Source organism: Haliotis rufescens, unplaced genomic scaffold, assembly GCF_023055435.1.
Source record: "Haliotis rufescens isolate VD_foot unplaced genomic scaffold, xgHalRufe1.0.p SCAF_17, whole genome shotgun sequence".
Taxonomy (NCBI): Eukaryota; Metazoa; Mollusca; class Gastropoda; order Lepetellida; family Haliotidae; genus Haliotis; species Haliotis rufescens.
The window spans coordinates 31,566,654-31,579,440 of record NW_025963857.1 but is presented as its reverse complement, the minus strand read 5'-3'; the positions used below and the strand labels follow the sequence as shown (position 1 = coordinate 31,579,440).

Below are 12,787 nucleotides of genomic sequence, written 5' to 3'. Positions count from 1 at the left end.
GTCTTCATGATATTCCGTATTTTCAGCATTCTCAAAAGTAAATCAAAGACAAGTTTATTACTGCATCAATGAATGCTCTTTGAAAGTATATATAAAAGGTTCCATGTTATTGAAACCATGCCTTTCAACAGTGTTTATATTCAGTAAGGTCCTTCCCATTCCTACTGCAATCTCATTAAAATCAGATCTTAGTTCTCGCTACCTAATATAAACAAAGATCTTTGTTTACTGGTTGGAGAAATGAGATCTGATTTTAATGAGATTGATTCCTTCTGTTGAATGCAATTGGAATGCCGTGGGACCAACATTGGCAAAAGCATAGATAACCAAATGGCTTTGTACGGTATATAGACATCTCCCTCGATCCCTCCCGCACTCACTCACCAGTTGGCGATGACATAAGCAAAGCGTATTTCACTTATCCAAATATATACCAACTTGGTAACCGAGTCTGACCGCTCTATCCACAAAGTCGCCTATTACGACTATAGGGGACCTGTTCCTACTGGGCAATATGTACGGGACAGATTAGAGATAGACTATATGGATGCCATACCCGAACTTTTTAACAAAATGTAAATATATGTAACTGCTGCTGTTTCCCACACGTGGAGAGCTTACCCCTACACCAGTCTTTGAATCCTTTGTGAAAGGACCCGTGTACAAAACAATTGTAAAAGCTTACCACAAATACTTGAATGATTCCCACCATCGAAAGAAAAATCAAATGAAATCGAATGCGTACTGAACCGCCATACATCATGACCAGTAACGGACAAAGTGATTTAACGCGCTTTGTGTTAATAAACTGCCAGACAAAAGAAAGTCTACAGTCATGTTTGATGGTGGCTTATAATATAAAACAAACAAGAACTGATTATTCGATATTGATGTATTTGATACGGCTATCATAGGCGATATGGCATTTCGTCAAGTCCAATTTTCAAGTGTTGACTTTTTGTGGCGCTGCATCGTACACCCTGCATATTTTGGAGTCAGGACACTCTATCCAATATCTATCGTCATGTTCCGCCCAGGATCCCCACACCTTGTCGTAACCATGTCGTTATTCCAACGGCGGGGAGCTCTATCTAACCGAGCAGCGTGTTTTCCCAGCGGTTCGTAAAATTACAACATTACAAAATTACAAGATAAATGACCATACAATACAGGGTGATGAAATAGTACTGAACTGTCTTGCATCCGCAGCGAATAATCGTTTTAACATGCATTGTGATCATATATCCTGCTTGTAATGGCATTTCCAGATCTTTATCCATTGTGTAACTGTATACCCGTTTTCCCAGCGACCCGCATCGTTCTGTTTGCATTTCTATGGATGGCATTAGAGATTGCGAGAGAGTAATATCGTTGTTGTACTATTTTCAAACTCACAGAACGACGATTTTGAAATATTTCATTTAACTTAATGTACTCTGATGATAATATAAGTAAGGGGTGAGGTGAAATGGGGTTTAACGTCGCGTCCATGATTATTGCACTTATATAGTGACGTGCATGTACGCTACATCTCTTCGCATGGTGGGCACTAACCTTATCGTTTTGAAAGACAAAACTATTGGCGCCAGTATGTTGACTCGGTAGTACTGTCCAGTGGCCCTTCCATGAACAATATGTAGTAGCGTTCTGGCAGTCATAGTAATCCCGCCCCATATCATTAGAGACCAAATCTGTCATGTTGCGTTAGTTTTAAGCTCGCATGACGTTCGTCAGGACGCCCCCAGACACATCCACGCTTATCAGAAAGTCCAGAGTCAATCTTGACTCATCTAACTCCCAAACAGCACTGGTGACTGGCTAGAATGTGTCGATTTGTAAACGGTGGTATAACATGTGGTTGCCGAGCTTGCAAACTAGCTGAATGCAGACGATTACAATTGTCTGGTCAGTAACTAGAACTTCGATGGCCTAGCGCAAGTGAACAGCGATTTGATTGGCTGTTTGGGTTCGATTTCTTAAAGCCTGGAATCGATCCTGGACGTGTTGTTGACGTAGGGTGCCTGCGCGGGGAGGACTGAGTATCTATAGAAAACATTTCTTCCAGCAAATACTTAAAGAAAATTTCGCCTCTGGGTTTTACCAAAAATATTTCGTTGCATGACCTGAGCTGGTCCCGATTTGGTGAAAACAAACCCAGTTTTGATAACCCTTCTCTTTCTGTAACCCACAAGTCGACATGCGGCTTGTCCCGGACTGCCACGAAATTAATTTTAACAATCTGAACCTCAATCTGGTTTCAGCTTATCACACTCAAATTAATAACCGGAACTGTTTTTTATAAACCAGTTTTGTACACGCGCTATTTCATGCAACCAGTAAATAAACTAGTGAGTGAGTATGGTTTTACGCCGCTTTAGCAATATTCCAGCAATATCAGGGCAGGGGGCATCAGAAATGGGCTTCACACATTGTACCCATGTCGGGAATCAAACCCGGGTATTCGGCGTGACGAGCGAACACTTTAACCACTAGACTACCCACCGCCCCTAATGAACTAAAGAATACACAGAAGGAAAAACATCAGACATTTTAAAATCTTTTATTGACGTTTAATGGCACAACTGATCTCGCAACTATAAATCCAAGCATTTACACGTTTGTTCATTTTTCTGTTTCATTATCAATAAAAGGTCAAAGTTACTATAACAGTCCATGTTTTTTAGACATCTGCGTCGCCGCTCCTATTAAAATACCTACTTGGCGTGCAGTTTTGAAGCATGAAGTATCAAAGGATATTTTTGGAACAATTCTTCCAATTTAACAATATAATATTTGCTTTTGCCTTCCAGGTGTACTTGTTTCAACAGAACTGGCTACAAGGGGATACACGTGTCAGAGATAAAGGGACTTTATTACATACAGCATTGATGGACTGGCTCACTACGAGTGTAGGTGCTTAGGAGAATAGTAAACAAGTTGTTATATCCACGAGTCTTCCATCTATGAAAGAGCTGCTGCTTTGTGCTGTCTTCATCTGTGGAGAGATATTACAAAGAATATAAACATCTGAATAGTTGGGACCGAGACGCCGCAAATCGCTGAGCTGAGTTGTGTTCATATGTTCAGGATTGGAATACCAGATTCTAACTGGTTTAAAAGCACCCTATCTCCACTGTAAAAAATGTGTTTAGGATAGAAACACAGACAAGACATGTTTAGATCTAAACATGATTATGAATGTGTTTAAATCCCACACGGAATACACAACGAATGACACATGAAATGAGGTATTGTCTCACAGCCAAAAAGACCACCTGAACACAACGTCCCCATAATATAAACATGTTCAGAGTTAAAACATGAATATATTTTAAAGTTTAAACATGTTGAGTATGTGGTATACACAATTAGACCCTAAACACGTTTAACTGTTGAACAATCCTAAACATGTTAAGACCATAACATGTCAAAATTATGGGACAAGAAACGTGTATAAGTTTGTGTTTAGAATGTGAACACAATTTCTACAGTGCAGCTGGTAGGTTTTCCCAAAGCGGTCAAGTGTGCCTCTGTGTGTGTGTGTGTGTGTGTGTGTGTGTGTGTGTGTGTGTGTGTGTGTGTGTGTGCGCCTCTGTGTGTGCCTGTGTGCCTGTGTGTGTGTGCCTGTGTGTGTGTGTGTGTGTGTGTGTGTGTGTGTGTGTGTGTGTGTGTGTGGTAAAATCTGAGGACAAATCACATCTGTGTCGAAAACATCCCAGTTCCACTCCAGCCAACACCGGCTATCATGACAGTCATAAAACTGTCTTCAAAAGCTCTCTCATAAAAGGCAAAGATTAATACCTTAAAGTTTAGCGATGGAGGATGCAGCGTTGTTCAAACCAGGAAGAGAAGGGTAGCTCTGTCCCTCAGATATTATGATCCGCTTCCCGGAATATTTGATCTCACTGTAAAGGCCCCAACTGAAAGCATAAACATTAAAACATTTAAATAAATGTGGTTTCCGTGCATTTCTAATGTTGACAAAATGAGTAGCTATGAATAAAAATGATATACATAGAAACAATGAATTCTAGTTTTGACATTGATGGCGATGCACCAAGATCCACATATCAACATTTCTACATGTACTGATCAAGGCAATTTTGTTCATTTGGGGACAAACAAAATAGCTTCGAGAAACCGAATCACGTGTCAAGTTATGTTAAGATTGAAGGAATTCGTCGGGACGGACAATCAGTTTGGCAAATAGTTTGATCAACTGTGTACACAACAAAGCAAAATCTCTGGACAGACCAGACAAGCTCTATGCCTCCATTACTCTATGCCTTTCAAACTGTTGTTCATCTCTAATTGGACGTTGCATTGTGTCACCAAAGAAATACAAAACGAATACTGGGCAGAATTTGAAATGATAAAATTGTAATTTAATTTATTTGTTTTAAGGGGCGGGCGGGTAGCTTAGTGGTTAAAGCGTTGGCTCGTCACGCCGAAGACCCGGGTTCGATTTCGGACATGGGTACAATGTGTGTAGCCCATTTCTGGTGTCCCCCGCCGTGATATTGCTGGAATATTGCTAAAAGCGGCGTAAAACCATACTCACTCACTCACTCACTATTTGTTTTAATCTTTCGAAAACGTATTGGGTCTTACAGATAGATACTCAAGAAAAGGAAGGTTATCTTTTAAAAAGAACATAAAACACTTAGTAAGCAACAAAACTCAAAACGCACTGCGAATAATTTGAATTTGAAAGAATGAATTAAAAAAATATTGCAACTGAATTTAATTCCTGTTTAAATCTTTCGAAACATATTGCGTCTAAAATAGATATTCAAAGCAAAATGGTGAAGTTATTCTTCTGAAAAGGTCATATAGTACTTTATAAGAACATTTACTTTTGTATTGATCATATATGTACTTACTCTCCCTCGTGTACAATGGCCGAGGAAACCGAGTTGTCAAACCCTCCCAAATTAGGGCGATCCTCGAAGACTTGCAGACATCTACCGGTAAAACATTGTTTCTCGTAGAGGGTCACCTTGGGAGAGTTGCACCAGCTTGCCTGGAAAATAATCTTGGATAATACTCACGCTGGGACGTTGCCACATAAAAACTGCCAGACAAAAGAAAGTACATGTATTCACTTGAAACTGGATGTGACCAAACAATTACAAACGTGGCACTGCAAACTTAAGGTCAAAACACAACTATGTTACCCGTATACCACCATCGAATAAGTTTTTCTTATTTGTTTCAATTATAGCCACTGTCAAACAAGAGTGTTATTTTCTTTAGTCCGCCAGTATATAGGTAATCAAATGACTGTACTATACATGAGAAATACTTTTAAGAATAATCAAAATTACAGTATTTAAAATTATAAATAAAACTTGATAAAACAATTTCCCGCATCAGCCAATCTGACTGGGATTTTTGTTACAGACGGGTATTTTTTTCAAGGCTTAAAACATTATTTTCTCTGAAGGAGCAGCAGATAAATTTATTTTCACAACACATTCTTTGCAAGGGGACACGCAGTATGTCCATCGAACATGATTTTTAGGTAAACCTGAGGCCCCATGACTTGGTTGCAGTATTTGCTAGAACATTTTTTTCAGAAAGATCACAGTCCTAATCACCACCGACTACCAACGAATATCAAACAGTCGGCCCCTTATCTGAAATATGTGGAAATCAGTGAGTTTGTCCTTTTTATATTTGCCTGTAAACTAAACTAATCACTTATAAACATACCATTGTTCTTGCAGCTTGTTGAAGAAACAGCAGCTACCTGAAAAAGATATGTATCAATTTAACAGAGTAACGAAGTCGTGATATTGAAAGATCATGTATTTGAAAATATTCTGCGCACGGAACCCGAGTTGCCACAGAAGGGTGGGGTAGGGGGAATGTGTGTGTGTGTGTGTGTGTGTGTGTGTGTGTGTGTGTTTGTGTGTGTGTGTGTGAAGGGGGGCACGGGTTGGCCCAGTTGTCTAAGGCGCCCCAATTTTTTAGAGTTGAGTCCCTAGGACACTCCAGGTACCTAGGATTGTGGGTTCGAATCCCGGTTCGCCCCGGACAAGTTTCTTGGTTTGTCAGCACCATACCCGTGCTTGTGGGTTTCCCGGAGGTGGTAAACGTCGAAGACCTGCATCACTTCGGGCTTTCCTCCCACATTAAGCTGACACGCTGTGATATAATCGGAATACTGTTCAAATCTGCGTTAAACCCAACTCACTACTCACTCACTATTTCCCCACATCTTCATGTATATAAAAGAATGGGGTCCAATAACATGTCCTAGTATTCGCATAATGTGGACAATGAGAGCAAGCATTACGTAGCCTTAGTTACATACATTACAAAAAGGTAGGGCTTGAAAAACACGATGACCATTTTCATATTTTTTAACACTTGACTTATGTGACATGTAAAATCTACAACACGTATCACGTTCTTATCGGGAATATATATGGCTGATGCGTTTATTTTCCAACAAACATCCAACAATATAGGCATATTGCTAGAAAATCTCGAACCAATCTGATTAGACAAACTAAAACTTCTTCTGCAAAATCTGGTCAGTCGTAAACATTTTCAAGGTTTACTATGATGACATTCCCAAAGACATAAACAAAAGTATAAACATTACTACATTTGGGGTTAGAGAGCACATGTCAAGATTCTTGTAACGACCGCTCCCCCACTGGTGGCAGCGATGTTACCGAAAGAGTAACGAAGGTGTCACGCGCTGGGAAGGAGCTTGGGTACGATTTATTTGGCGAGTTTATTATTATTATTATTTACAGATTAAAATACAAAATGCAGCAAAGAGGATTTGGGTGATCCTGGCACAGTCAGGCTGGTTAGGCTCATCATCAGCTCAGGGCCCTTGCCCGCTCTACAAGCAGCCCAGGTAGCGAATGGGACTTCTCCCAGGGCCCTTGCCCCCTCTACAAGCAGCCCATGTAGCGAATGGGACTTCTCCCAGGGCCCTTGCCCCCTCTACAAGCAGCCCAGGTAGCGAATGAGACTTCTCAAGCCTTCTGCATTACCCAGATTGTCAGAAGGGCTGTATTCCTGGTATCAAACCCGGTACTCTCCCAATGTCAGTCAGTAGATTGGGAGGTACCAAACCTAAGGCACAGAGAACAATGTGGAGTCGGACAACTTGGTACTTGGAATGCAAGCGTGACATTTCGAAAGCGAGGTCCGCATATTTGCCCCAATCTTGTCAATCACATTAGTGTCAAAGGGGACAGACAATTCAATGATATAAATGATTTCATTGGATTTATCAAGAATGACAAGATCAGGTTTGTTGGCCTGGATACGTCTAAGGTTGTAAATGGGCCTATTCCAAAGAATTTTGTATGTATCATTTTCCATGACGCCCTCTACATATTCCTGGTCGTACCATGACCTCTGTGTCAAAACAACAAGCATGGCGAAGACGGTAATAAAATGATCGAGCTACACCAACATGTCGTTTAAGATACTGTGTTTGTGCCAGAGCACAATCCACTGACAATGTGTTGGGCAGTCTCATTAAATTCATTACATAATCTGCATTTCATATTTAACATTTTGATGCAAAATCGCACTTTGACGGTTTCAACTGGGAAGTGACTGGTTCTGAGCAGCCTTCTGTTTCACTTTTCAGGCCAGACGACTTCATCTCAACACACTTCACATAAACTCGATGCAGTGGTCGTTCAGATAGCCTTTCCTTGAAAAAACTGAGTCTGGGCCGACTTGATATATTATTATTATTATTATTATCCTGTGGGCAGGGGTACTAGGCTGGCTGCCGGCCGCAAGGAACTCTGGGTAAGAGAGTGACGAAGGGGATGCATGCCTTCCTAGGTAAGCGGGTTCAAGGTAAGAATAAAATGAAGGAGAGAGCAGTTCGCCCGTTAGGACAGTTGGAGTTGTACAGTTATGGAATGAAGATGTGTATTGTTTACAGCAGTGACCCGCGTGTGTTCTCTGGGAACGTTTGATGATTACACTGGAATCATACTAAAAGCGGCGTAAAACAATACGGCTACTCAATACTCACACATTACAAGACAAGACAAGCCAATATTATAGAGAAATTTCCCCAATTTCGAAAAGCGGCAAAATGGAAATATAAATATTACCGTTTTGGAGATGACCGTCGTTGTCTTCTGTGTCTGGTCCAGGGCTGGAGTGAAGAAGTTGTGCAATCGGAGCCATATATAATCAACTAGATCCGTAAAGCTACGTATACGCCTACTCGTCCAATAGAAAATTCGAAGTGTCCGCCCACACGAGGTAGTTATTGGTTGCATTTATCATATCATTACCATGTATTCTTGAGCTGAACCGGACACGACATTGCTCACTGTTGTTAAGTGAGAGAAAACGCAACGAGCTACGATGACATCAATTTAGTAATGTTAAAAATAAATAAAACAGAATAAATATAATTATTATTATACAAAATACAAAACACCATAATGAGAACAATGATCTGGGAAATTCATGAAATCTAAAAAGGGATTCTTAAGAAATATCACAAATTTAAACGAAGATGCAATATACTCATTGGTGCTCTCAGACTTGGAAAAGGCAATCTCTCAGTTCTTATTTTGTTTCAGTTAAAAGTCTCAGTTAGCGAATGGTAGCTTACCTGATACTAGCCACATGAATAATGTGCAGAGGTAAAAATCGCTATAACTAACAGGGTAAACTGTATGAGAGACCGTTCAGGACTGTTTGGGTGGATTGTCCGGTTCCCTGGGATGGTCAGGGCAGTGGACACGGCGGTCTCGCGCCAAAATGGGGCGGTCATGGGTCATGTGCGTTTCTGTTTCAATGAAAGCGGTTGCGCTATGTGTGTGTGTGTGTGTGTGTGTGTGTGTGTGTGTGTGTGTGCTTCATACTATTGTCAGCCGGTGAAAATACGCTCAAAAAACTATTTAGTCTTGTACAAATTCTCCAGCCGCCACAGTATCAAATGGCGTTTTATATCATGTGTTTTTGTCTCTCTTTATTACCTATTTCAAGCCTACATTTAATTTACATATTTGGTATGCACAATTCTTTTTTTTTTGTGGGTAGTTAATGTATGTAGAAAATTATATTTTTCAAGTAAATGTTTTTCTCTTATCCCTTTCATTCCATCCATCTGATACTAGTATATGGATATGAATTCGTGATTTGGATATATCACACCACGAAATCTGTACACGACTCAATTAATTAAACATAGATGACTACAGTATACAGTTGTCAAAACGTTTTATGGAAGACATGTGGGGACATCAGAGACAAAAATTATGTCTGATTCAATTCTCTATTTGACTTGTATCAAAGATTCCCGTGTTTGTTCAGGGGAAAACGTGTGTTTATGACGTGTACCTCCGGTGGGGCAGAATGCGCTCACGTTTTCCCGAACATCTGGCATCGTTACTGCTTGGTAGTGATTCCGTACATTGTAATCGTACAACTGGCTCTTAGATTTCATCTGATAAATATGCATGCTGGCCTCATACATAAATTAAAAAAAGATGGGTTTCAACATAAATACTATTAACACTACATGTAGTTAGGAAAGGCTGGTGTTCTCCTCGTACACTATTCTGTATATACTTGACCTATTTAAGGAATATATTCGTATTTATATTAGGGATGTTTCAAATAGTTTCGACATAAAGCTTGTTGCAGATCCCTCTGCAGGAACATGTAAATCATCTGTGTACCCTGGTAGATACGTGTCAAATCTCTCAATGTTGAGCAAAAATGTTTTGGTAGTAATCGGCTGATCTTAAATTACTGCTTTCATGAGTGAGCTCTGTACATACTTCTACATGTGTAGAAATGTGTTTCCAGTGCCCATAAAGTCAATATAAAATACCATGTTGTTTTGTTCACCATGGCGTATCGCCTTGTGTGCACCGGAATGCTTTGATTGTTTTGGGGTTTTTTTACTGATAAATTATATGGCCGCTTTTATACGAACAGGATATAGCTGGCTTACTTATGAGTGCATGTATTTGTTATGTAAAGTGGGTGGCTGCATCCTGTTACACCTTGGAACACTGCCTTCTTGGGAATATTCAACTGCTCTCCATGAAAGGATGTTCAGTTTAAGATGTCATGACATGGATTTGTCAATGCCTTTTCAATGATATTTCGATGTTTTCTTATTTTTTCTCTTATTTCTTGCGTTTATAAGCCGGGGAAGGCACTACCCCTCGGTATGATTAATTCATTACAATTAAAAAACGATGTAAAGCGATGTATGTCTTTATCCATAGGCACCATCATTGCTAGCCGAGTTCATTTCTACTGTGGGCAAAGTAGAGACAATTTATGGATTACAACTTCTTTAGTTACTGTAAAGGCGACGTGTCGGTATAGATCCTTATACCGTAGCCAAGCAAGGCTGAATAATGAGCATCGTACAGAATATATATATAGTAGGTGCCGGAATAACAGTAACAACAATTACACACATCAGAGCGTAATAGGCGACTAGCGGGATCGGGTGGTCAGGCTCGCTGACTTGGTAAATGCATGTCGTATCGTATCCCAATTGAGTAGATCGATGCTCATGATGTCAATCACAGGATTGTCTGGTCCTGACTCGATTATTTACAGACCGCCGCCATATAGCTGGAATCCGTCTGAGTGCGGCGTTAAGCAACAAACAAAACAAAAACAAACGGCACAATTAAATTAAAGTTAGTGAGTTGGGTTTATCGCCGCTTTGAACAGTATTCCAGTTATATCATTTCGTGTGAACTTAATGTGGGAAGAATGCCCGAAGCAATGCAGGTCTCAGACGGTTACCACATTGGTGAAATGAAAGAGCACGGGTATGGTGCTGACAAACTCAGAACATAATCGAGGCGAACCAGGATTCGAACCCACGATCAAGGGTGTCTGGCGTGCTCAAGGTACTCAACTCCGCACAGCCTATTCCGGCGCCTTAGACGACTGGACCATCCGTGCCCCCTTACATTAAAGAGTTCCTTTAACAATATATATATATAAGCGTGGATGCTGTTTGCAGACTGAAATCAGTGTTTTTATCATGAGTTTTGTTCTCCTGAGTGACAAAATGATTATACAGTTATGCTGAATATGTGAACGAACAAAATACAGCAAAGGCAGGATATTGCATACTGTTGAATAATATCACACCCCACTTTTCAGACATCTAACCCAAATCAGCCCCATGTTCTTGTCATAGGTAGTGTGCATCGTACCACCCCGTGATCAAACTACTTCATCCGCCTCTTGTACCGTTTCCGGCCGCCTAGGTGGTCTAGTGATAGAGCGTCTGCCCGGAGAGCCGAAGGTCCGGGGATCGATCCCCGGCCGCGTCATACCAAAAGACGTTAAAAGATGGAACTTGCTGTTACCCTGTCTGACGCTGGGCATTAAGGGGCTAAAACAAGGACGGGTCGGCTCGGAGTCGGTATACTGTGTCTGAGTGGGGTATTCATGTTAAACTGCGGCATGGTGTCTCAGCTAACACTATAAAATCAGCATCAGTCTGGACTTGCATGCACACACACACACACACACACACACACACACACACACACACACACACTCGACGGGAAGCCATAGGTCATCATTCACTGAGGACGGGATTCTTCACAGGTTTTTTTTTGCGGGCCATTAGTAGGCAAGCTAAGTAAATAAGAAGCTGAGAATAAAACAACACCGTTACGATAAAAAATAATAATAATACATATAATATATATATATATATATATATATATATATATATATATATATATATATATATATATTACACGCACACACACACACGTTCGCTACATAAGTGCAATAATCTTGGACACGACGTTAACCCTATTTCACCTAACTTCTTGTACCGTTTCCAGTGAAATCAGCGAATGACGAATCAGTGGTACGTACTAATGTCCTTTAATTATGCTTTCTAACATTATCAGTCTGAATTCACGGAATCCCCAGTAACAGGGTTTAGCTGCATACGTATTGTTTGTGTCACAGATGCTATAGAGGAAAACTCCGGTGTGGAATACTGATAAGGCAACACGAGTTTTGTCCCATTACTTGAATAAATGCGAGTATGCTTTCAAGCTAATATGAGTCTCATTATTCCTATGAATTGGTGTAATGTTGACGTAGCAGATGTTGAATACAAAAAGATCGCCTTTCGTGATTTACATCTTGTATATGCAACCGTTCCTGGTGTAAATGGCTTTCTCTTGGTCATATCGAAGTGACCCACGGTTACCATGATGTGAATTATTGTTTTTATGCACCCGACTGCCGGTTTATATTCAGTTTATGCAAAGAAGATACAGTTTTGAAGTGTTGAGTTGTTGAAAAGGACTGCTTGGGTGTTATAGCTGGCTATCGTGAATGAGTGAGTTGGGTTAGACGTTGCTTTCAACCTCAGGTGAATCACGGCGTGGCAGTTTGATGTTTGAGGGAGATCTTAGGCTTTTACCACTTTGGTGAAACCCACGAACACGGGTATGGTGGTGATAAACCTAAATGCATAATCAGGGGGAACGGGGATTCGAACCCACTGTCACGGGTTTCTGTGACTTTTGTGATTTCATATTGTTTTGTTTGATGTGATATCAGGATAACCCAGTCATCAACGTTATGTGACGTCATAACAGTCCAAGATAATAATGTTTGTTCTTCCTCCATGTAAGAAGGCTCCATATTAGCACATGTATACAGAACTACTTCAAACAAAAATGATATGTCTGTTGTCAAAGTACTGAAAATCTGTTTAGATCATTTTGAAAAAAAAATATACTTGGCAATCAATAACACTCATTCATTC

The 12,787-nt window shown here is 40.3% G+C and overlaps 1 long non-coding RNA gene across 1 annotated transcript; it reads right to left on the bottom strand.

Moving 5' to 3' along the window:
- Positions 1 to 2,544: 2,544 nt before the first annotated feature.
- Positions 2,545 to 8,189, bottom strand: LOC124142608. The gene is made up of 5 exons (XR_006862184.2): positions 8,106 to 8,189; positions 5,716 to 5,752; positions 4,884 to 5,023; positions 3,802 to 3,920; positions 2,545 to 2,995 (listed from the first exon to the last, which is right to left on the bottom strand). It is a non-coding gene; the product is annotated as an uncharacterized LOC124142608 (long non-coding RNA).
- Positions 8,190 to 12,787: the final 4,598 nt, after the last annotated feature.